Source organism: Canis aureus, chromosome 1 (genome assembly GCF_053574225.1).
Source record: "Canis aureus isolate CA01 chromosome 1, VMU_Caureus_v.1.0, whole genome shotgun sequence".
Classification (NCBI taxonomy): Eukaryota; Metazoa; Chordata; class Mammalia; order Carnivora; family Canidae; genus Canis; species Canis aureus.
The window spans coordinates 81,804,330-81,830,147 of NC_135611.1; the positions used below are offsets into that span (position 1 = coordinate 81,804,330).

General features: G+C 41.5%; 1 protein-coding gene and 1 long non-coding RNA gene across 2 annotated transcripts in view; one reads left to right on the top strand and one right to left on the bottom strand.

Moving 5' to 3' along the window:
- The window catches only part of LOC144318865 (guanine nucleotide-binding protein subunit alpha-14), a 184,958-nt gene that overhangs the window by 132,229 nt on the left and 26,911 nt on the right, over window positions 1-25,818 (top strand). The window lies entirely within an intron of this gene.
- Window positions 20,150-21,203, bottom strand: LOC144318869 (uncharacterized). The gene is made up of 2 exons (XR_013384846.1): window positions 21,063-21,203; window positions 20,150-20,581 (listed from the first exon to the last, which is right to left on the bottom strand). It is a non-coding gene; the product is annotated as an uncharacterized LOC144318869 (long non-coding RNA).

A 25,818-nucleotide genomic window follows, 5' to 3' on the forward strand; every position in this document is an offset into this window, starting at 1 on the left:
TATACTTTCCCCTTCTCATTCACTTTCTTTTTTCAAACTATAGCCTAGTGCATTTCTCAGAGAGCCTAAGTTATGGAGCATCCTGATTACTTACTTATTAGAAAATATTCTAAATACATAGCAAACTGTAGAAAATATAATAAATGCCTTTGTGTCCACTTTGTTAAAATCTATTAGTCACATTTGCTACATGGTCAGGGAGAGTAATATTAGCTATTGAACAAGGAGTCCCCAAATCTCAGTGCCTTGACACAATAGAAGTTTATTTCTTATTCATATAATAACCATGGACCCAATCAGGAAACTCTTTTTCCAAGCAGTGACTCAGGGATCCAGGCTGCATTCGTCTGGTACTTCTGCTATCTTCAAAGTGTTAACGGCATGTCACTATGGCACAGAAGGCTAATTAGCCAAGAGATTACCTTCCCACATCTTTGTATTGCTGTGATTGAGAAGAATTTATTCTTGGCTAATGAGCAACTATATCCTCCTTTTAGGGTTTTGGGGGGTGGAGCTTTGTTTTCCATTCCCCTAAAGCAGCTTACTCACTGCATCTTACATAGTTCTTCCTTTGCTCTAATCTAAGTCTCTACTAAGTCTGAGCCCTGTTTCCTTGTGTTCTCTTTTCCAGCAATGCAGAAGTTTCCAATATTTATAAGAACAACTCTACAAATTTGAAATCCCTTTCTTCTCTCTTTGGTTTTTTCTTTGAAAGTTGAATACTTCCGGTTCAATATTCCTTGTAGATAGGAATTTCCTCTTTGAAATCAGAATTTCCCAACACGTGGTCCTCAGATGGGATTTAAATGAGTGTTAAACCTAAAATGGTCAAATGTTTTTGAGAAATACTGTGTTAGAAAAAAGTAAAACTGGTTTCTTTTTTGAGGACGTTGGCATCCCTGATATGCTAACAGGCATTGCGAGTGTCTGGAAATAAACTCTATAGTGTTTCCCAAATGTTTTCTTGATGGTGGAATTTTCATCTGGAGAAGTAGGATTGGTAGAAAGTTTGGGAGAATACATTCTAAGATACAAGGTTTTAAGTCTTTTTCTTTATTCTCTGATTCTTCCAAATTATCTATTTCCCTTTTACATAGTGGTCCTGGTGTCAAATGTGATGTCAGCTAGGTTTTTGGCTTTGTATTAATGGTCTGCAGAGCCCGGCTTGGTGTGTTTAGCACATTGATATTCACAGGGATGACTCTGTAAGGTGGTGAGACCTGGAACTGCCTTCTGAAACTCTAAAGCAAGATTAGGTCATGCTCAGGAGGGCTTTAGTGTTAGGTGTTTGTAATTATTTTAAAATCAGTAATTTTGAATGGCAAATATCGCAGTTGCTTACTTGCCACAATTTTTAATTAACCTGAATATCTCAGTAGTTCAGGCTCCCTCAACTGCCTAAGTATTTTTATTTATTTATTTTTAAATCAGAGTAACAGGGATATATTTTTTTCAAATTTTATACCACAAGACATAAACTGAAAAGAGCATTCCCTGTCTCTTATCTGATTCAAACTGCCCACAAATGATCACTTTCAAAGTTGCAGCTATTTCTTTTGTTAATAATCTCTGTATTTTGAAGCTTTAATCTTACACTTTTATTCACTTCATATTATAGGAACAATTTATGCCTATTTCCAACTCTCTTTCTCTCTCTCACACACACACACACACACACCTTTCTTAAATTGTTATAAGACAGTTGGGGTAAAATCATTTATCACTTTTATGATTATGTATTTACAGCTGAACCACTTTTTAACCATTTTTTACCATTTTCTTTTTGAACACATTTTTTTTCAAGATGATTTTATGTGCCAATCATTAGTACAATCATTAGTACATTTGTGAACTGTCAGACAAACATACTAAATCCTTTTTAATGTTCTAAAACAAACTATATTATCCATACCATTTTTCTCCCTTGGATACATTTTACTTGAAGCCCTTTATCTTCCTGCTCAAAATGGATTAATTATTCTCTTGGTAAGTTGCACAACTCTGATCATGAGACTTTCCTTTACCTCTTCCTGTGGTGCCTCTGTGTCCCAGGCGTTACTTCTTTTTTTCTGGTTCACTCCTTGTTCACCTGGAGCACATCCTTCAATAGAATCCTAACAAAAGGAGCATGAAAGATGGTGTTTTTTCCCCCCTACTCTTAAATGTGTTAGATGTTTTTATTTTACTTTTATGCTTGATTGGTATTTGTCTGGGTATTGAATTCTTGGTTGAAACTCACCCTCAGATTTTGAAGGCATTATTCTTTTAGCAAGAATTCGTTTTTTGAAAATTAAATGGCATGCTGATTCTTGTGTTATGATCTTCTTTCTCAAAGGATTTCCTCTCCTTTTATCCTTGCTGTTGTTGATGTGGGTATTTTTCATGAATTGTGCTGGAAGCTCTGGAGTGCTTTCAGAAAATTTATGTGTTTGGGTTGCCTGGGTGGTTCAGTCAGTTGAGCATCTGACTCTTGATTTCACTTCAGGTCATGATCTCAGGGTTGCAAGACCAAGCCCCATGTCAGGCTCTGCACTGGGCATGGAGCCTGCTTAAGATTCTCTCTCTCCTTCTGCCCCTCCTGCCTGCCCCTGGGCACACTCTCTCTTGAAAGAAAGAAAGAAAGAAAGAAAGAAAGAAAGAAAGAAAGAAAGAAAGAGAAAGAGAGGGAGACAGAGAGAGATAATGTTTTATTTGTGGAAATTTTCATATAAGACTGTATGAAAAAGTCTCTCCATTTTTCTGTTTTTGCTTTCTAAACTCCTGTCAACCAGATACTAGATTGTGTGGATGATTCTCTTTCTTTTTTTAAATACTTATTTATCTGTGAGAGAGCACACAGAGGGGAGGGAGTGAGAGAGAGGGAGGAGGAATCTTAAGCAGGTTCCATGTTAAGTGCAGAACCCAAAGTGGGGCTTTATCTCACACTCCTGAGATCACAACCTGAGCCAAAACCAAGAATTGGCAGCTCAGCCAACTGTACTACCCAGGTGCCCCTGATTCTCTATTTTTTCTTATTTTACTTCTAATTTCTACATCTTTATCTTTTATTCTATATTTGGAATTTTTCCCACCTATCTGTTGAATTTTAAAAATTTTCTGTTCTCTAAGTATTCCTTTTTTATGGTACCCTGTTCTTTCTTCAGAGATTTTTTCTTTTGGGGCATCTGGATGGCTCAGTTGATTAAGCATGTGCTTCAGCCCAGGTTATGATCTCAGGGTCCTGAGATTAAGCCCCATGTCTAGCTTCCTGCTCAGCAGGAAGTCTGCTTCTCCCTCTCTTCCCCTCTACCCTACTTGTGCTGTCTCTCTCTCTCTCAAATAAAAAAATAAATAAAACCTTTTTTAAAAAGATTTTTCTTTTATTCCTAAAATATTTTTATAAGACTTTATATAAAATTGTTCTTTTGTTCTGTGTGTTGTTTCTGTTTTCTCCTAAAGTGCTTCCTTTTCTTTGTATCTTTCTGTTTTATGTTGGAGCTTGTCTTTCACTGTTAACCCTTGATTGTTGCTTTTGAAGAGTCAGGCATGGTAAAAGATCATAGAAGGTTCTGCGTTATGGTTGGGTGAATAGATGGTAGACTGCTTTGTTATAGTGTTTCAAGTGCCTTAATTATAGGTATTTTCTCCTGGGCATATCTATTTTCCCAGAAGGGAATGTACTGATTTCCAGTCCAGCTGCCATATTACAAGCAAGAGAGTGAGGCTGGGGAACTCACTATTCATTCACTGCATAGTCTTTTACTTAAATATCTGCTTTCAAAATGCACTTGCTCCTCAAACCATACTTGGTGCCTCTATGTTTTTTGGGTAAGGGAGCACACTCTAGATTTCTGATGACGTAGGATGATTGTTACTCATACAGATGTTCCATCTGCTAACACACTGCCTTTAGGGGCATCTACTTTTTAAATGGTGGGCCTCTCAGGAGCCTCTGAGGTGTTCTGAGGAATGAATCACCTGGCTTCTTTTAGCTATCTCTTTCCATAGTAGGTAAGAAGTTATGGCTTTCTCTACTGTTAAGTACTTAGCACTCACTCATGTACCATCTGCTTCCCACTTCCACAATTTTTCTTACTGCCTCTCTACAACATCTCCAATGCAGTTTGTCCCTTTGAGCTGACAGTATTTTTTTAATTACTATTTTTTCATTATAGTGAGATTTTTGGAGAGGGCATATATGTAGAGTTAAACATGCATTCTGGACTGAATTCATAATTTAATATATTCATAACTGAATTCTCCCAAAATTCATATGTTGAAGCCCTAACCCTTAGTGTGACTCTATTTGTAGGTAGGACCTTTAAGGAAGTTCTTAACGCTAAATGAAGTCATAAGGGTAAAGACCTAATTCAGTAGGACTGGCAGGCTTAAAAGAAGGGGAAGGGACAGTAGGAGCATGTGCACAGAGGATAGGCCACATGAGGACACAGTGACAAGGCTGCCATCTGTAAGCCAAAAAGAGAGGCTTCAGGAGAAAGCAAACTTTCCAGCATCTTGATTTTGGACTTCAACCTCCAGAACTGTGAGACAATAAATTTTTGTTGTTGATCCCACCCTACCAGTGATATTTTGTTACAGCAGAGCAGAAAAATTAATATATCCATTTAAGAAAAATACTAGCTCACATTCTTTCCACACCATCTCTTTGATACAAATATTCTTCATTTATGTGGCTAATGTTTCCTCTCCAAATGTGAAATCCTCCATATTTCTGAGTGTGAACTTTATTATTTCATATGTGAGTTTTTATTCTGGTTTTGTTCATTCAAAAAAAAAGAGATGAACCATCTGTTAGGTTTTTTGATTACTTAAAATATGATGTTGTTTCCTGTCCTCAGGGAGCCTCTTCCTCATTTATACAGATGGCAATTCCAGTCTTCAGAATCCTGATACCTCTGCTATTTTAAAGTACCAAAACAAGTATTTTTGTTGGTAAAATCTTGTCATTTCAGTATTTTGAAAAATCTCAAATCTGAATCATTTCCCTGGGAAGTTGGATGCTATAAGATTCTTTCATTTCTAAAACATGCTGACCATTCCCTCCTCTGCTTAAACCCTTCTGTGCTAAATTACTGAATGAATTCCCATTTCTCAAATTACTCGTAAGGTGCACCATTTTTTCCCCCAAATCTTAGACATGTGTATTTCTGTCAACCCAATTCAGTTCTCAAAGATTCAAGCTAGAGTACCCTACTTGGGACTTTAAGAGGCTAACAGGACATGCCTGCCTGGAGCATGAGCTGGAACCTCTGAATCTCCTACCTACTGCTCTGAGCTACTTCCAGAGCTCATTTGGATCCCTTCTTCAGGTGCCTCTAGTGAACAAGGGACACAATACAATCTGAGGCCCATGGGGCGCCCATGTTAAGTGCCCTTTAATTGTGTGCCCTAGATACTCTGCTTGTCTTAGCCTGATTCTGGGAGGATGCTAGGGAAAGAATGAAGAGTGGTGAGAGCTAGGGGAGCTAACAGGGAGTTAAGTGTGTAGGCTCAATTCTCTCCCCTTTACTTGAAGCCAGACCACTCCTAGTTCCAAGGCCATATTCTTTGCTTTCTTTTATTGAAGGACCAGAGCCATTCTTCTAGCCTTTCTGCACCATTCTCCTGAACCCCACAGCCCCAGGATACATTTTAGGTGATGCAAATAAATACTAAGTACTGATGTTATCATTTAGCTTCAATGTTATAAGAACTTTAATCTACCTAAAGCTTTTCAAATTCTGGTCCTAGTGACCAAAATTTTCTTAATGGGAGAAACGTGTTTCTAGTTATCTTTATAAAAACCGAACATGACTATAGGTATAGGTGACTATCAGGTGAGCAAGTTCCTTTGCATAGCCATGCTGGAAAAGAGTGTTTATATCAATACTTCATCTTCCAGTTCAGACCCTCTTCTTATTTTGTTTTTCCATTATTACTATGTGACTGGCCATCACTCGGGAGTGGTAAGCAACAGATAAGTTGTATCTCCTTTGCCTCTGGTCTTATATCAACACCAGCTGCAGGTGAAGGTCCCTCCTGCCTTTTTTGGAGTTCGGCAGCAGTTCTCAGACTTAGAATAATCTGGGGGCACATGTAATAACAGATTGCTGGATCCTACCCTCAGAAAGATTGGAGATTGGGGCAGGGCAGGAGATTTGATTTTTTTTTTTTAACAAGTCCTCAGGTAATGCAGATGCTGCTTGTATGAAGCACACCTTGAGAACTACTGGAGTAGAATAGTCCTTCTGACCCATGGCTTGACTTTAGAGCTGAGTATCAGAGAAGGAGGAATGTGCAGAATGAAGATGGCATCCTCATTAAGCAGTCTGAGTTATTGCTTCCAGCTACATTTCACACTGTCCAGAATTCCAGAACTCTCTATCTTGTCTCCTCTTGCTCTTCTTTCTAAGCTATTTAAAAATTTACATCTTTATGAAGGTATAATTCACGTACCATGCAATTCACCCCTCCAAAGTAAGCATATAACTGTTTTTTGAGAAAATTGTTGTCCCCCATGAAAGAAACCCTGTTCCCCCTCACCACTTCCCAGTTCTAGGAAACCACCAATCAATTTTCTTTCTCTATAGATCTGCCTATTTGGACATTTCACATAAAATGGAATCATACAGTAGGTGGCCTCTTGTGACTGGCTCTTTTCACTTAGCATAATGTTGTCAAGATTTCTCAATGAGGTAACATCTGTCAGTACTTAATTTCTTTTTATTGCCACACAATATTCTGTTGTATGGATATACCACATTCACTTATCCATTTGTCAGTTGATGTGTATTTGGGTTGTTTGCACTTTCTGGCTATTATGTATAATGTGGCAATAAACATTCATGAACAGGCTTTTCGTGGACATATATCTTAACTTCTCTTTTGTATATACCTAGGAGTGGAATTGCGGGGCCAGAGAGTAACCCTGTATTTAACCAGGTGAGGGACTGCCAAGATGTTTTTCAAAGCGCTGCATGATTTTCTAATCCTGCCAGCATTGTATGTGGATTCAACATCCCCACCAACACGTGTTATCTTCAGTCTTTTTAAATGTACCAATCCCAGTGGATATAAACAGTATCTCTTTGATTTTGATTCAAATTCCCTAATGGCTACTGATGTTGAGCATCTTTTCAGTGCTTATCAATTATTTGCATATCTTCTCTGTAGAAATGTCTATTCAAATCCTTTGTTCCTTTTTGAGTTGCTCATCTTTTTAGTACTGAGTTGTTAAGAGTTCTTTATACCGAATAGAAATTTCTTACTAAATATATGGTTTTAAAATGTTTTGTCCCATTATGTAGCTTGTTTTTTGTTCTTTCTTGCTAATGTCCTTCAAAGCACAAAAGTTTAATTTTTATGTAGTCTAAGTTACCTATCATATTTTCTACTGTTGCTTTGCTTTTGGTGTCTTATCTCAGAATTCATTGCCTAATCGAAGGTCACAGAGATGTACTCCTATATTTTCTTCTAAATATTTTATGGTTTCAGCTCTTAAATTTATGTTGATGATCTATCTTTAGTTAATTTTTGTGTATTGGGTGGGATAAGGATACAGATTCATTTTCTTGCATGTGAATATCTGGTTGTCCCAACACCATTTGTTGAATAGATTATTCTTTTCCCACTGAATTGTCTTGGCAACTTTGTAAAAAAAAAAAAAAAGACTATAAATATAAGGATTTATTTCTGGACTATCTACTCCATTAATCTGTATGTCTGTCCTGATGCCAGTACTATACTGTCTTGATTTCTGTAGCTTTTTAGTAAGTTTTGAAATTGAGAACTGTGGGTTCTTCTGTCTTGTTCTTTTTAGAGATTATTTTGGTGATTCTGGGTCTCTTAGACTTTCCTATGAATGTTAAGATTAGTTTGTCAATTTCTATGAGAAAAACAAAAACAAACCACCAAAAGCCAGCAGGGACTTCGGTAGGGATTATATTGAATATGTAGATCAGTTTAGAGAATATTGTCATCTTAAAAATATTAAGTCTTCAAATCCGTAAATATGAGATGTTTTTCCATTCATTTAGATCTTTAATTGCTTCCAACAACCTTTTGTAGTTTTTGGCATACAAATTTTGCACTTTTATTAAATTTATTCTTAAGTATTTTCTTTTTGATGCTGTTGCAAACAGAATTCTTTATTTTTGAAATGTTGATGCTAGCATATAAAAGTACAACTGATTTTTTTTAAATACTCTTCTTGTATCTTGTGTCCTTGCTGAACTTATTTATTCTCATAATTTTTAAGTATATTTCTTAGGGTTTACTACATGCGAGATCATGTAATCTACTTTTTCCCTTTCAATTTGAGGCTATTTTTTTGTATTGCCTAGTTGTCCTGGCCAGAATCTCCAGTATGATATTTTTTTGTTGGAAGTTTAGAGTTCAAAAATATAGTCCTCCATCACTATGACTGAGGCCATTCCATGGAAGATTCAATGAATAGAGAGGAGCTTTGTGAAACTAAGAGTAGCATGGTTCCACTTAACATACCTTCCCATGATGACATTTCAAAATCTCTTAGAACAAAAAAGGTTGATGTGGTCATCCATTTTCCAAGTTATCAGTGGACGTTCTAGTGCACAGATTGGCAGGGGTATTTTAATCTGTGAATAATTTGAGAGGGAGGTGCTGGACAACAGTGCTGTTAGGCCACCTTGAGTTGAGTTCACTTGGGCAACCACTACCAGATTCAGCACTTCATTAAAAGCCAGAAGAAGCAAATCCAACTCCAATAGCACTGGCCAGTAATAATAGTTTTATTAATGTGGTGATTACATGGAGAAACAGACATCTAAATAATTCTGATAGACTGTATCTCACTGCTGTGGTTGGCACATACATTACCATTTGTTGATACTTGCTCATAATAATTTTCTGAGGGTATACTTTCTCCTCCCATTATACTTGAGAACAGAAACCTTCTTATTACCTTTATAACACTTGGTGTGGTGTAGTACACATATTTCATGGATGATGCATCCTAGCTCATGCAGGACTGTAGCTGATGACTTGAGTGCTGGATCTGCCACTCTTAATACCAGCCTGGTTTTTCTCCTATGCTTTCATCTTCCCTTCTGAACATCTTCCTTAAAGTGCGTCCTTAGTATCTCAAAAAGTGTCTGTAGCGAACTGACCCCTCGGTGTTTCTGATAAGGCTGTTCTTCCCCTAAGATTTCCAATTTCTCATGATGATGCCATTACACTTTTTGTCTGTCTCCCACATTTACTTAATGTCGACATCTTCTAACTGCTCACCTCCTTTATCTAGTCTTTAATGGGTCATATTTGGTTTCTATTGAATGCACTCATATTTCCCTCTCCCTGTTTTCTCAGGGTTCTCCTCCATTTTAGGGTAGCCCAGATTGTCAGAGCAGCCTCTATTCATCTTTTTCTTCCATCAGTAATAATTTGTTGATTAGCCTTCAAGCATTGATATGATCTTATTTCTTTCCTGCTCATATGACCACAATGGCTCTCCATTTCTTGTAAAATTCTAATCAAAATCCATAGCACACAAAGTTTTCTCTGAAGTAGCCCCAGCATTTCCTTTCCATCTAATCTCTCACCGAAGCCAAACCTCAACCATTTCCACTTTTGTCCCTTTGCTTTTCTTATTCCCAGATCTTTGCTTGCTTTGTCTCTTCAGCTTTGAATGCCTTCCCCATCTTAGCATTTATCCTGTTGTGCTCTTACTGCTTCCTTCTCTCTGAAACCTTTCTTCATCTCTCCAGTTGGTAGTCATCTCATGTACTTTCTAAGGCCATGTAGTACTTTAGCTATAGCTTTCTTTTGCAGTTGCTAACTTACTGTCTTAACTTTAGTTACATTTGTAGATATGTGAATAACTTAGTCACCTCTAAGTTCTTTGCAAAGAAATGGACATTGAGTCCATGACAAGATTGTTCAGTAGCCAACATGGTTGACATTATTATTCGATGGGATCAGACACTGATCGTTTCTCCTATATGCTTTATAGTCACCTGTGTTCATCTCCCAACTTCCCATACTTTTCTTTGAAGTTTATTATCTTTGAAGATACTATCCAGAGTGACCGATCCAGCACTTCCTTTCTTAGTATTTGATGCCACTCCATGTCCTCAGAACTCATTCCAGGCTCCCTACACCTACCTGCTTCTGTCTGTCTGTTCCCCCTCCCACCCCTCAGGCTTAGGGGACATCCCAAACCTACGATGTCCATTCTGTACCTTTGAGTGGCTCTACTTCTCAAAGTGCCTGAATGCCTTAGTGACTTTGCTGTACTGCAAAATGGAGATGTTTTTTCTCAAAGCCCCTTCCTTTGTCCTGCCATCACTACTGAGTGCAAATAAATGCACTCTTCTACGTAGCTTGCTTAGCCTCCTGAACATACCAAGGCACAGTTTCGTTTGTTTACTCAATTGTGGAGGGACATATCTGTTTTCCTCCAAAGGCAACAAACTCCCTGAAGAGGAGAGGCTTTCTTTTTTGTCTTTATAACATCAGCATCTAGCCACCTGGCAGATAGTCAATAAATGTTTGAATGAATGAAAACAAAATCCAGGAATGCTTTTTAATTCTAAAGAGGAAATTGATGAGTGAACCACAACCAATCAAGCCAAGACTGTCTCTTTATAGCCTCCTGAGAAAGAAAAATTGTCCAAACCAGGTCTGCCACAGAACTTTCTGCATGATGTAATTCTCAAACTCCTTCTGGGAAGTAATTACATTCCTGATTAAATGCTTGGGCAATTCTCTGATACTGCGAAGTGATTAAGAACTTCTGGGAAGTTAGGGTTGTCCACCCAACTGACTGACTGACCTAATAATCTTTAACCAGTCTTTTGTTGTTGTTGTCAGTCTTTCCTTACAGAGCTTGAAATACAATTTTGACAAATACTTGTAAGCATTTTTTTCTGGAAAGTTCTTTTAAATGTAGTTATCTTAAGATTGTTTCTAGGCTCTCCCACTTTCACAACTTATATATGAATGCCACATCTTTTTCATTGGTTCTTCTCATTCCACCTTCCTCTCCCCACCTTTCCTGTCCCTAGAAAAGGGCACACAGTGAATCTGGAAGGATGGATGGTGGGACCATGCAAAGGAAAAGAGAGGACACATGGTATTTGTGGAAGGAGGAACCTCATACAATTACGCACAAGAGAGGGAGTGAGAGGTAGCGAGTTCTCCAAGGAGCTGAGACCAACAGATAGGCAGGGCTTAGAAATTGTGGACTTGCTAAGGAGTTGGATCTTATACATAATACCAAGGGATGAAATTGACCTTCACCAGGATCTTTTGAAATTCAGAAAAAATTACTACATGTGATAGTTTTATTTTTTTTTTAAGATTTTATTTATGTATTCATGAGAGAGAGAGAGAGACAGAGACAGAGACAGGCACAGGCAAAGGGAGAGGAAGAGGAGAGGGATAAGCAGGCTCCATGCAGGGAGCCTGACGTGGGACTCGATCCCAGGTCTCCAGGACCACACCCTGGACTGGTCTCCAGGATCACACCCTGGACTGAAGGCGACACTAAACCGCTGAGCCACCAGGGCTGCCCACATGTGATAGTTTTAAAACAAATAACATTCTTATCAGTTAGGATAGGCTAAGACTATGCTGCAGAAGCAAACAATCCCCAAGTCTCAGCGGCTTAGAACATTGAAGATTTACTTACTTTTCATGCCACATGTGCAAGCACAGGAGTAAAGGCTCTGCTCTACACGATTGCCACTCAGGACCCAGGGTAACAGAGGCTTCCCCAGTTGATATGCCATCATCTCATCCCAAGGCTCCAAGAGTTATTACAACACAGAAGATAGAGAAGGATACAGCCATAATGAGGCAATTAATTTCAAGCCAATGGTTCTTTTTGAAAGTAACAAACTTGTTAACATTTCTTTGGCCAGAGAAGATTTCAGGGTCATACTCAGTTTCAAAGAGGGTAGGAAAAGGTAATCTTTCCATATTCCTGGAAAAAGAGAAGCACCTGAAATGTTTCTGAATTCTAGACATGTCTATCCCACATAGTAAACATGGTACAAGGGCAGAATAGACACTTCAGGTTTGGGAGGATGTTTTTTTTGTTGTTGTTGTTGGTTTCTTTTTCTTTCTTTTTTTTTTTTAAAGTAGGCTCCACACCCTCTATGGGACTTGAACTCACGATCCTGAGATCAAGACCTAAGTGGCATCAAGGCAGATGCTTAATTAACTGAGCCACCCAGGTGCCCCTTGAAGGGTGTTTTAAGTGGTATTAGAAAGAATCTGATTTACCTCTGTACACCTGAATGTAAGGGAGGCTTTCAGACCTTCAGAATAGTGGTGTGAGGAGCAGTAGATCCTCTTTCCAGTGAAACCATTTAACTGGTGAAAATTACAATCATTCAAAGTCTCTTGAAATTATCCTAAGAATATATAGCAAATGGAGAAAGATTTATTTGAGAAAATCTGTCTCAGTAAGGACATCAAGAGTTGATAGCATTTGAGCCATGATCCATTCTCACACCCCTGTTCCCCAGCTCCATGTGATGGAAGCTGTAAGCCAGAGGTGTAGCTGAAAGGATGGGGACCACAGCTTTTAGGGTTTTTTTTTTTTTTTTTTAGCTTTCTCTTCCCAGCTCTCCTAGTCTAGGGCTACAGTTTGACTCTGGCAGGGGCAGGCTGCCAGTGTGTCTTATCCTCTCCAGCCCTGGTGTAGAAACACTATCTGAGGCAAATATGAGAGATCTGGGCTTCCTTTCCTTGTTTAGCTCATACTCATGGGGCAGATGTGCCCCCCCCTCAAAATAGGCCTCTTATTGCCCCCACCCAAGCCTGCTTATAGGGTAGAGGTTCCATGTCAAAAGGGCCTAGAAGAGAAGACCAAGGATTATTTACACCCTTCCCAATACACAGTGCCCACTTACAGAGCAGAGATTTCATTCCATGAGAAGACTTTAGCTTCTTCCCCTCCTACCCCCAGTTTTAGCCCAGGGGTTCCATCATGAGGGAGAGGCAAGATGCAAAAATGGCATGTCTGTCAGAGAGGAGTGACTTGACTTGAAATACAGCATGGAGGAGTTTACAGCTGAGGTCACTGTTGAAAACAATGGGAGTCTTGGTGGTGAGCAATTAAGGGCTTGCTGGTAGCTTAATAATACCAGCAGCAATAAGTAAAATAGCAGATTGAAAACAGCCAAGAGTAACACTCCTGAGATCATGTTTACCCAAGGGGTCCAGAAGGTTATGTACAGGCATGCAAAGTACTGGAAGGAAAAAAAATTGTCAACCCAAAATCTTATATCCAACAAAGCAATCTTTGAAAAATGAAGGCAACTCTCAGACATTGTTGGTAGAAATAAAAAAAAAATGGGGGAGACTGCTTTGGAAAACAGTTTGATAATTTTCAAAAAGTTAAACACAGTTACCCAGCAATTCTACCCTCAAGCGTATACCCAACAGTGGTAAGAACATAGGCCCACGCAAAAACTCATACATGAATGCTCATAGCAGCATTATTCACAGTAGCCAAAAAGCATTAAAAAAAAAAAATCCCAACTTCCATCAACTGACAAATGGATAAATGTAGCTTATTTATATAATGAAAGGTTTTTAGGCAGTAAAAAGTAAGTACTGATACATGGTATGACAAGGTTGAACCTTAAAAACATGATGCTACAGGAAAGAAGTGAATTACAAAGGACCCCAAGTTGTATGTTTCCATTTATATACAATTTCCAGAATAGGCAACTCTGTAGAGACGAGTATATGTCGGTTTCCTAGAGCCCAGCAAGTGTGTAGGAAACAGGGAGTGACCGTGTGATACTTTCCTGGGACTGCCCGAGCCGAGTACCACAAACTGGGCAGCTTCACACAAAAGCTGCTTCTCACATTTCTGGAGGCTGGATGTCCAAAATCAAGGTGTTGTCAGGGCCATGCTCCCTCCAAAGCCTGTAGGAGAGGATCCTTCTTCCCCTCTTCGAGCTTTTGGTGGCCCTGGGTGATCTTTCAATCACAGTGGCTATATCACTCCACTTCCTTCCCTCCCTCCCTCTCCCTCCCTCCCTCCCTCCTTTCCTCCCTTCCTCCCTTCCTTCATTATTTATTTGAGAGAGAGAAAGAGAGCTTGTGTGCACATGCACATGAGTGAGGGGAAGGGACAGAAGAAGAGGGAGAGAGAGAATCTCAAGAAAACTCCTTGCTGAGCATGAATCCTGATGCAGGGCTTGATATCACGACTCTGAGATCAGGACCTGAGCCAAAATCAAGGGTTGGCCACTTAACTGACTGAGCCACCCAGGCACCCCTACATCACTCCAATTTCTGTCTCCATCTTCCCCGTGTGTACCTGGCTTCCCATGGCATTCTCTTCTCTGTGTATCTGTGTCCAAATTTCACTCTTCCTGTAAGAATGCTCATCAGGGGACAGCTGGGTGGCTTAGCGGTTGAGCGTCTGCCTTCTGCTCAGGGTATGATCCCAGGTCCAGGGATCAAGTCCCACACAGGCTCCTTGCAAGGAGCCTGCTTCTCCCTCTGCCTCTGTCTCTGCCCCCCCCTCTCGTGTCTCTCATGAATAAATAATCTTTAAAAAAATTGCTCATCAGATATATTAGGGCCCACCTGATGGCCTCATCCTAACTTGATTATATCTGTAGACATCTTATTTTCAAATAAGATCACATTCACGGATACCAGGAACTGATACTCAACTTCCACCTCTCTCTTTTTTGAGGGGTGAGGGAGGCACAGTTTAACCCATAACAGTCTGCTAATGAATACAGGGTTTCTTTTGGGGGCAATAAAAAATGTTCTAAAATTGTTTATGGTGATGGTTGCGAAACTTCTTGACAATTCCAAAAACCATTGAATGGTATGTTTTCAGTGGGTGAGCTCTATGGTGTGTGCATTATATCTGAATAAAATTGGTTTAAAATAAAGGAAAGAGAAATCAAGACATTCTCACATTTAAAGAGAAAGAACAGAGACTTCACAGCTCTAGCAGGCCCTCCTTAAAAATACCAAAGGTCTTCAGGCAGAAAGCTAGGGACACCAGACAAGTGATTGGTATCCGGTATGAAAAATCAGAGTTCCAGTAAAGGTGGTAATATAGGTAATTGAAAAAAAAAAAGCAATGTAATTATGTATTTTTTCTTCTTTTGATATAAAAAGCAGTTGTATAACAAGACTCCATGCATGACTTTACCCATGAAACCAGAATGACCCCAGCATCACTTCTGGATTTTAGCCATTCACTCTAACTGGTTCTGTCTGATTTCGCAGATGTTCCCTAATCCTAGTATTTCTAGGCCTTTCTCAGGGCTCATTGCGATATTGGTCTATTGAATTTGGCATTATTCTACGCCACCCACTCCTGAAATAAAAACCAAATCATCATTTTTTTTGAGACATTTCTAATTGCTTTTGATATTGCTTGAGAAGTTAGATACATTCTCTGCTGAAGGAAAGAAAAAACTGAATCTAGCCACACTTTCTAAATGACAGAAATGTTTCTGGGGTGCCTGGGTGGCTCAGAAGATTAAATGTCTGCCTATGGCTCAGGTCATGATCCCAGGGTCTGGGATCAAGCCTCACATCGGGCTCCCTGCTCATCGGGGAGTCTGCTTCTCCCTTTTCCTCTGTCTCTTCCCCCACTCATACTTTCTCTCTCTGTCTCCACCCCCCTCTCTCAAATAAATAAAATCTTAAAAAAAAATAAATGACAGAAATGTTTGGCTGGAGTTAAGAACTAAAGGTTAAGAATAAAGGTCCATTTTCTCAGATCTAATCCCCTTGGCCATGGTCCTGCCCTGTGCTGCACAGGGAGATTTTCTAAAGCAAAGGTCGACATCTGTCAGAACTGACCAGTCCATGTATAATGCAACTTTTTTAAATGACATCAACTGATGCCAAACTGTTTGCATGAGCAGTCCTGGGTCTTAGGTATCTAGAGTAGAGAGCTATTATTGGCTTTGCCTAAATTGTGGCAGCTGTTCTGGTTGTATCCTTGCTGTGTCTGGTTATGGTGGAGATCCAGAGTATCTATTCTCATCCAAAGAGCAAAGGAGTCTGTGCACTGGTGTAAGAGTTTTAGGATCCGGTACACAACTGTGTATTCTGGAATAGCGTGTCTTGTATAAGCAGAGGGTAAAGAGCTTGGTCTTCCAAATGCCACTCTTACTTGGTGTTTCCAACCCCAAGCTGTTCAATATCCTTGAGTTGTTGTCTTCAGAGGGCCATGGAGTAGGAATGAGGCTGAAGTCACTCTTGAGTTAGGTCATGAGGGATCCCAAGTGGGCTCCTCCCCCATGAGAGGAACCTTCTACTGGAGAGGCTGTCAGAGGCCCACAAACAGCACATCTGCTAGAGGAAGCTGGTGTCTGGGGATCTGTGGATCCTGGAGGGAAGTTTGAAGCTGCCCATTCTCTCTCAACCCTAAAAGGCTAAGAGAGGCTACAGAAAGAGTGTACAGTCTTTCCTAACCAAAGTTAGGAGAATGAGGGAGAGACCAGACACCTCCAGAGAGATTGCATCCATCTATTTCAAGAGGGAGCTGACAACAAGAGGTGCCAGCCTTGGGATACCTGGGTGGCTTAGTGGGTTAAGTGTCTGACTTTTGATCTCAGCTCAGATCTTTATCTCAGCATCATGAGCTCAAGCCCCACAGTAGGCTTCATGCTGGGTGTGGAGCCTACTTAAAAAAAAAAAAAGCCACTGGCCTTTCATTGCAGGACCACTCCTCCATTACTGATATTCTAGTGACCAGACCTGGGTGCAGATGAGCTTGCAGAGGAAAAGAACTACCTTCCTGAGACACACAGACTCCTGATCAAACCTGCCGAGCACAACCTAGGGGAAGAGTCAGTGGTTCGAAATTGTGATGTTGGCAGCATTGGTTCCTTCTGGAGGCACTAAGGGAGAATCTGTGCCATGCCTCTCTCTTAGCTTTTAGTGGTACTGGTTGTCCTCATCATTCCTTGGTTTCCAGATGCATCCCTCCCATCTTTGTTCCCATCTTCACAGCACCTTCCTTCCAGGGTCTGCATGTTCTTTTCTGTTTCTTTTAAGGACCTGTCAGTAATTTAGGGCCCACACTAGGCCAGGATAATCTTACCTCTGCCTTTACCTTAACTACACCTGCAAAGATGCTATTTTCAAATAATGTCACATTCTGAGATGGACACAAATTTAGCGGGGACACTTCAACTCACCAGAGCTAGAAAAAGCTTTCTGACAGGAGGTTTATATGGTGGGAGACTATAGCAGGGAAAACAAAGCAGAGAAAGAAATAAGCTTGTTGAGGAGAGGTGCATGGAGGACTCCTGTCATAGAGACGCAGGTGGGGGAAATCACCATGTGGCTCACTGGTGGCCTCCCAGGACCTCAAACGACTCAGTGGGCCGATCCCCTCAGCCAGGGCTGCTGTGAGGTAGGGGGAAAGGGCCAGGCACGAAACCCTAGCAGAGGGGATAGAGGGCGGCTGTGAAATGTTAGAGGGATAAAAAGGCACCTTATGGGTCCCATGGATTGTGAGAAAACTTTATTACCTGCAAGTCAGGAGTGTTAGGGGGTTGAGTAAGGACACATTATTGTGTTTGGCTACTGAGAAGCTGATTTGACTATTCAGGAGAAAAAAAGAGAAAGAAAGTTTTGAGGGATCAGGCATTGCTAATATTTCATAAATAGAAAGAAGAATCATGGGCTCAGCCTCCCCATTCGGATCAGCACAGGAGAGCTCTAGAAAGAGCTTGCTGTAGGGTCTTGGAGGTGAGAGTCCTAGGGGGGTGGGGCCCCATGTGGGGGCAGAGCCACATGGTGATGCATCATGGAAGTAGGAAAGGCTGTGGGTTTGCACGCGGGTCAAGTCAAGAGCACCTGGAGGCAGATAGGAGGAGGTGAGATCAGACATCATTTTGATTGGAAATTCCCCGGCAGGAGGGTGCCCGGGCATGCGGGCTGTGCTGCACTGTCAGGCAGCCTCTGGTAGGACATAACTCTATGCCTTACTTTTTCTTTTCTAAAATTGTGGTAAAGCATACATTGCACACAGTCTATCATTGTAACCATTTTACGTGCATAGTTCAGTGGCATTAAATACATTCACACTGTGCGTGTTCCTTCTTATCACGTGTGAGGGATGGAAGGCCGTGGTGTGTGGTGTGCATGTGTTTGGAGTTGGTGACAGAAAAGGTCCCTTAAAGAGGTGGACTTGGAGGCTTGAGTGCAGGGAGAAAAGAGCCGATCCTTCTGCAGTTTGTGATAGAAAGAGATTGGGTTCTGCAGAGAAGTGGACTTTTGAGGACATGGGAAAGTAGAGTAGAGCCATCATTCCGAGGCAAGCGAGCACCAATTTCTGCTTTCACCCCTTGAAGGGGGGAGTCTCGCTAATGCCAAAATTGCTTTGAATGCCAGGGAAACACCCCCAGTGTTCATAAAAAAGGCCTTGATACAGAAGTACCCAGATTTCTTTAGTTTTATTACCACCACAAAGTACAATAGGTTAAAAAGGAAAAAAACAAACAAACAAACAAAACAAAAAAAAAATACGTTAAAAAGGTACTGTTTTCTTTTCAAATGCCTGGGGCACCCTTATACCAATAGAGAACTTGCTGTGCATCTAAACATCACACTTAACCAGGGGTCTTCTAGTTCTACTTGGTAACTGTATTCAGCGGAACTTTGATGTCCAGACTAATGAAATCCAGGACTTCGGCTAAATGTACGCACCTGTCTGCTGTCCCTGTCCCCCAGCCCCTGACCCATTGGGAATGCTGCGGGCTCATCTACACTCACAGCCCATTGCTAGCCCCAGCTCTGTTGTGTCACAAGTGCTACCAAGACAAAGCACCCATGTGTCCTCCAGACCCCTCAGTCCCCACGGAGTTGCCAGGGAGTTGCCTCTTCTCCCTTCGAAGTCCTCTTGGACCGAGTTCCACCTATTAGGGAAGTAGGTCACCGCTGACACAGGACAGATGGGCCATTCTGGCACCGCCCCCTAGAGGCCGACCCTTCTTCTCCACTGTCCCACCTAGAGAGAGCCCAGGACACACCCTGAAGATTGCAGGGTGCGGGCTCTGAAAGGGTCTCCCTCAGAGCCAAGGATAAGGGGACCCTTGGGAAACCTGGGGTGCCCTACTCTCCTGATGCCACTCCCAGCAGAAGTGCCTGTGGTTCTCTTACTAAAAAACAACCAAACATGCATCCAGGATTAAAACCACCGTTTTGAAAGCACATCATTAGAGTAAGCTGTGACCCACATATTTGTTGTGGTGTGCTTAAGAGTTTTTCAAACTATTGGAAAGAACGGAAAAAGTGAAACACCAAAAACAAAAACAAAACCCAGAGTCAGGAATGTTATTGGATGACTCTCTGGGAGTTGTGGCAATTCTTCATTTTCAGAAATACATGCTGCATCAAGGAGGGAGAACTGTAGAACAAGATGGGAAGCATGATTGGTGCGTGAGTTTGAGAGTTGAAAGGGTGACAAAGCAGAGCGAGGGTGTCTGTTGCCCAGATGGATGTGCACTTGAAATGAAGGTCACGCCAACGGGAAAGATGAGCACCTCGAAAATGGCAAAATCAGTGCAAAGAGTAGGGCGAGATCCACACTCTGGAGGGGCCTTGTTAGCTTCACAGAGCTGACTATGAAGCAGCTTGGGGATGTGGGCAGTGGGCCTCAGGCCGTTTACCACTCATTTGCCTATGGCTAGTGGAAGCAACATAACCTCTCGTGCCAATTTTTATGCACTTCCAAAGATAGACCAATAAATTTTGAATTCTTGAGCACTGTCCTCCAAGTGGTTAATATCCTACCAGCCATAAAGCGGCAGCAAAGATGTGCCTTCCGCACACTCTGAATCTTTCTTTCTTAATCTCTCTCTCAAAGAGTGAGAATGTTTCAGTCTTTGCCTGGATATTATTAATTCTGAGATAGACTCCAGGATGAAAGGCAGACCACGTGATTCTGGCTGAACCTTGATAGGTGTGGGGCTATAAAGCAAGCCCTGTGAAGAGCCTCGCTCCTGTCAGTGCATGCAGTCAGAGAAGCTGTCACTAGATGGCGCCATGAGTCACGGTGGCAAATGGCCAGACTCCAATCCTGGGTATTTTATGGGCTTGGTAGGTACACAAACTAATAACTAATGCTTATTTTCCTATAAACCTCACAGTGATATTGATACAAACCACCAACGCAGTCATTAGCTGACTTTAAGAAGAATTTATTGTATAAATTATATCCTTGAAAATAGATGTTAAAGATCCAGGGACTGGCATCAGTGATGTGCCTTCAGAGCATGCATTTCTAACTCTGGTGTCCATCTTCTGTCTTAAGGACACATTTGTTCCTCAGTAGCCTGGTGTATACTGGAGAGCCTTCTATTAGGAAACAGTCACGTTGTACTTGGAGCGTGGTGTCCGATGCTCTCTTACCTGCTTGCAATTCACCATGGAAAAAAAGTTCTTATTTCTAATCATTGTTTTGTCTCTGAAGGCCCCTTTCGTCCTTTGTTTTGAAAAGGACTTGGCTGTTGAATTCTCTATTCCAAAGAACTTCATTTTAGGTTGTAGAAGAGCAGTTGGCAGCAAGGTGTGCAGAAAATGATTCTTGTTCTCCCATCTGTGATCTGTGTCTAGCCTGAGGGTTTCAGGAGCAATCAGTATCTCCACTCTTTACCCTCTTTAAAATAAGAAGGTTTTAAAATTGATGGAGCGGGTGGTTAACTGGCTTCAGGCATTCCTGGGCTTGAATAGCTGTTCCATAAATCCTACCTCTTCTCACTAAGCTTCAGATTCCTTATCTGTATCATCAGGATAGTCAAAACATCTATATTCATACGATTGTTGTAATGATCAAAAGGGACCATGCTTATACAGGACAGTCACGTAATAGTGGCTCGGTTTATACTGGCTATTATTATCATTTTGCTTATATTCATTGGTATTAATGCCCTATTTCTTGGAAACTACTTATAAAAATATGTACCTTAAAAAAAAACAACTCAATGCCAAAAAAATTTGAATTTAAATATTGAAGATGGAGGGGGATAGAAGAGGACACAGGTATTGTAAGACACGGGACACAGGTACCTATAAACTTTTGAGTTACTTAGACCTACCTACATGTTTGTTGTTGAGCTTCCCACTAGCTAAAGCAAAAAGAGAATCGGTTTTAGTTAAATTATTCCTATAGATCACAAGGTAAAAATGACCATTTGCTCAAGGAAGCATAATTTTCCTTGGTTCTTAACGCTAACTAATGTAAGAAACAGTAACCCCCAAAATGGCCCTATATGAGATGTCATAAGCACTCCTTTATTACATCCAAAAGAAAAGTAAAAGGTAGTTATGGGACCCAGAACTATGATTAAGTCTCTGTGGTAGGCAGAATTCTAAGATGGCCCGGTAGACTTCAAACCCCACCCCATGTTTGATCTGCATAATCCCCTTGAGCGTGAGCAGGGGCATGATGAACGTCACTCCCATAATTGGGTTATTTGATAAGGCAGAGGCAGAGGGATTTTGTAGGTATAACTGAAGTCCCTAATCAGTTGACTTTAATAATCTCAGGTGGCCTGCACTAATCAGCCCATTAGAAGAAAATCGTGAGGTATGGAGTTTCTCTTGCTAGTGTCAAAGACGTAGCCTCCATGTTAGGAGGGGGCTTTGGGGCTAGAACTCTGAGGGTAGCCTCTAGGAGCCAAGAATGACTTTTGGGTGACAGCCAATGAGAAAACAAGGACTTCAGTCCTATAGTCACAAGAAACTGGTGCCAAAAATCTAAATGAGCTTGGAAGAAAATCCTGAGCTCCAGATGGCAACACAGTCTAGCAAAAACTTTGATTTCAGTCTTTTGGGACCCTGAGCAGAGAACTCACTTGCACTGTGCTTGCTTTCCAGAACCAGTGAGATATTAAAGGTGAGTTGTTTTAAGCCAGTAAGTTTGGGGCTATTTGTTACACATCAGTAGAAAACTCATCTAGATACTAAGGCTGAAGTTTATACCTTTTGGATAGATTCAGAAATAAAGCCTAGAGCCAATAGGGCATCTCTGAAACTAAATTTAATATCACATGAATAGAGGAAGATGTGACTAGCTGGGAAATGAGAAAAAGGAACTTTTTATTGTATACCCTGACCACGCCAGAGAAAAGGTCTTTGTTCTAGTGGTGGTATGAGTTAGGCTTTTTAGTTGTAAGCAACAGAAATAGTAGGCTAGCACATGCAGAAGAGAGTTTATGGAAAGGCTATTGTAGAGATCATGGAATCAAAGAAAAAGGCTGAATTAACAGCCTCAGAATGGACAGGAACCTGAAAATTCCTAGGGTCACATTACCAGGAAGAACCCCAATGGCTCCATTGTCATCAAGGTAACAGAATTTCATCTGTTCTGGTCCCCTGTCCCCGCCATTATCACTCTGCTTGGGGTTCATGGTCTCAGTGAAGTATGGGTGTCCTGGCAGTTAGTCACAAGAGAGCAGGACACCTGAATTGGATTAACATAGATCCCCCAAGGATGATTTTAAACAGTGGGAGGGGTAATGGGTAGTGGACCACTAAGAAGCAAAGGGTTGGTGTGAGCGGTGCTCACAGATGTAGGATGGGCTTGTAAGTTTGGCGTAGAACCAGAATTTTTCTCGCCTTCATCTGAGTCTTTGAGGAAAGAAGAAATCACTTTTCCAAGAGAAGGTGAAGGATTTGGAGCTCCTGAACTCCAAAGCATGGGAGAGAGGGCTAAGGAAGCAGAGATGCTGGAACTGCCAAGAAGGGAGAAGGTGTGACCCTTCCTTATGAAACCCAAGATTTTGAACAGATTGGATGCTTTGTGTAAGGGGTGAGGAGGCTAAGCTTTGGAAGAGCTGCTGATTTTCATGAGCCGTGGGGCTGGCTGGAGTCGAGCCAGTTAGACCCTGTGAGAAAGTGGGGCCCCAGCTGCCATTTAAGCCACAGGAGTTTGGCAAGCTCTGCATCCCAAATCCCTTCTCTGGAAACTCACAGTGAAATGGCCTCTTACTAGTTCTGTGCTCTGTTGGGTGTCCCAACTGGATGGGGTTCTATTTGTTGTGCTACGGGCTTGAGACTGCCAATGTCGTCTCTCTTCAGGTGAGTTATTACTAAATGCTGCATTTACTGTGGGCCCCTCAGGTAGTTTTTTGGCTCCCCCCCCCCATCACACATATGTGTATTCTCATTCCAAATGATTGAATGTTTAAGAATTTGGTATGCATGGTTACATGTTTTCCTGAGCTGTTGTAGCCTGTTAATGCACACGCAACGTATTTTATCAGTGTTGACTGAAGGGGAAGGTTTTCACGTGTCAGTCATTTATTCATTTGAACAATTGATGTGCCAGCCACCATTCTGGGGTACATCAGTGAAGCCAAGAGAGTAAGATCCCTGCCCTCAAGGGTGCATACAACACACGCCCAAGTGTGTGTACGCACAAAGCTTCTGGGAGGTCCTGCAGTTTAAGAAAAGCTTAAGTGACTGTTTCAGGCCTTATCCTAAACTTATTTGGACAAGGCACTTTTTTTTCAATATCCTTACAACATTTTGTAGAGTAGTGTTCTCTATAATGTGCTGGTGAAAGCATAGCTGGACCACGTGTACTTAGAAAAAAATATCCACAAATATGTGTTTTGACATTTGATAGGAGTCAGCAGAAAGATTGCTGATAAATTTTCCACCAGCGTCTGGAGTAAGGATATTCTTTGTTGCTGCTTATAAAGAAATTTACATGTTATACGTGTCCAATGAGCAGGTGACTTGGTGAATACGGAGGCCTTATCTGAGACTGTTTATTGACTGACCAGATGTCAGTCCCACATCTGCTGACAAGACCCAGGATATTTCTAAGAGATCCTGGATCAAGCCATGTTGCAGTCGGATGTGTATGATCTTTGTCTCCTACTGGATTGTGACTCCCTTAAGCCAGCCGCTGTAGATTTCTATCTGCATCCCCCGGCACCCAGTGTGATACCTCGCACGTAGTAAGCGTGTACTGTCCTCCTTTGGACTCAAGAAACTTTAAGAGGTGCCTGATTGGTTAAACATCTGCCTTTGTCTCAGGTCATGGTCCTGAGATCCTGGGATCAAACCCTGAGTGGGGCTCCCTGCTTAGCGGGGAGTCCGCTTCTTCCTCTCCCTCTGCCTCTTCCCTAGCTTGTGCGCGCTCTCTCTCTTAAATAAGTAAATAAAAACTTAAAAATATTTTAAAAGAAACTTTAAGAAACCATGTCCTATTTTTTTTTTTTTTTCATGTCCTATTTTTTAATACAAACAGACAGTACCCACCACTTGCATGTGCTTGCTTGGTTGGGAGTTTTTGAGAGGAGGCATACAACTTTGTTAAATGTCTGTACAACTTTGAGGTGCCTGAGGGGAGAGGCATATTGTACTGATCCCAACAGGTTTTCTTACCCAGTTCCTGCAAAGAGTCTCATATTATAGCTGGAAGAGTAGCTGATGACTTGGAGGCATTTGGCCCTTTCCAGAGCTATCCACGTTGCTGAGGGACGTGTGGTAAGAATGGAAAGTGGTTTGGGGTGATAACATCTTTTGAGATAACTGCCTGTGATGCTGCCTTCCTGGTTATTTTGAAGATAGGTAAGACATGGGAGACATGGGATCACACATTGTTCATGCTGAGGATTTTTAAGGCCAACCCAAAATGGCTATGACCCTGGGTCTCTGGAGCAGAAAAGTCCTCTTGTCATCTTTTGCAGTTCTGTACTGTGTGTTCCATGTACTTTAATGGAGGCAATCCCTATGTGCTCATCTAGGTGCAATTCATTCATTCTCCCTTTGGAAATTACAGTGATTGCTTTTCCTAGAAAGAGTGAGTTTTCCTTTATACTCTGAAAGAAGGGCGTCCACAAGATGAAATGTTTACAAAGCCATAGAATCAGATACATTCTTCACCGTAGAATGCTGATATTGAAAAGACCTCCCCCTGCCACCTGCCCACCCTTTTTTCCTGATGAGAAAACTGAGATCCTAGCATAGGATGAAATGATCTAAAGATCCTTATTGGTCGATGAGCTGAAGTTATATCCTGAGTCCCCTCCTGCCTGAATGAGGCACATCCAAGCCTTCTTATGCTTAGGAACATAGATAGCACTTCAACACTGTCCTGGGGGCCCTCTGAAACAGCAAAATCACTGACACACAGCACAGAAGTGCCAAGAACATGGCACTAAATTGACTGCAAAAAGGACACTTGTTTATAGTATGAGAGCTGAGCCGAGAAGCTGGTGCCTGTCTCAGCTGGGAACGTAGGCATCGGGCAATTCCAATTTTTCTCAGCTCTGTGCATGCCCATAAATGGCTGTGAAAGCACTGTGAGTTTTGATTTGGGGTTACAAATAAATTTTAACGAGTAGGGGAATCTACAAATCCAGAATCCATGAATAGTGAGGACCAGCTGGATGTCTGCCTTATTTCAGGGTGGTGCAGAAGCACCAGGCATTCAGGAAGACAGGCAGGAAGGGCAAGGTTAGAATCATCACCATCTATTAATGGGCAGGGTTGCACTGAGCTGAGCAGTTTATATTTTGCTCGGCTGACTTGAAGCCCATGAACAGAAATGTGTAGACACAAAAAAGAACCTCTAATCTTGATGTGGGGTCTCCCATTTTATAAATCAGGGCTCAAGACCAGTGAGCATGAAGAACCCAGGATGGAGACATAAAGGGCCATTTCTATAGCCGAACAGCGGGGAACCTGAATTCCAAGTCCCAGAATCCTGCTGTCCTTGGGTCAAGAGCCCTCAGGGCGCAAAGGGCCCCAGAACACGGAATGTCCTTCTGCCCAGCCCTAGCTTCCAGGCGGTCCCGGTGGGACTCTATAATCCTGCTAAGTTTCCATGTTCTCTGC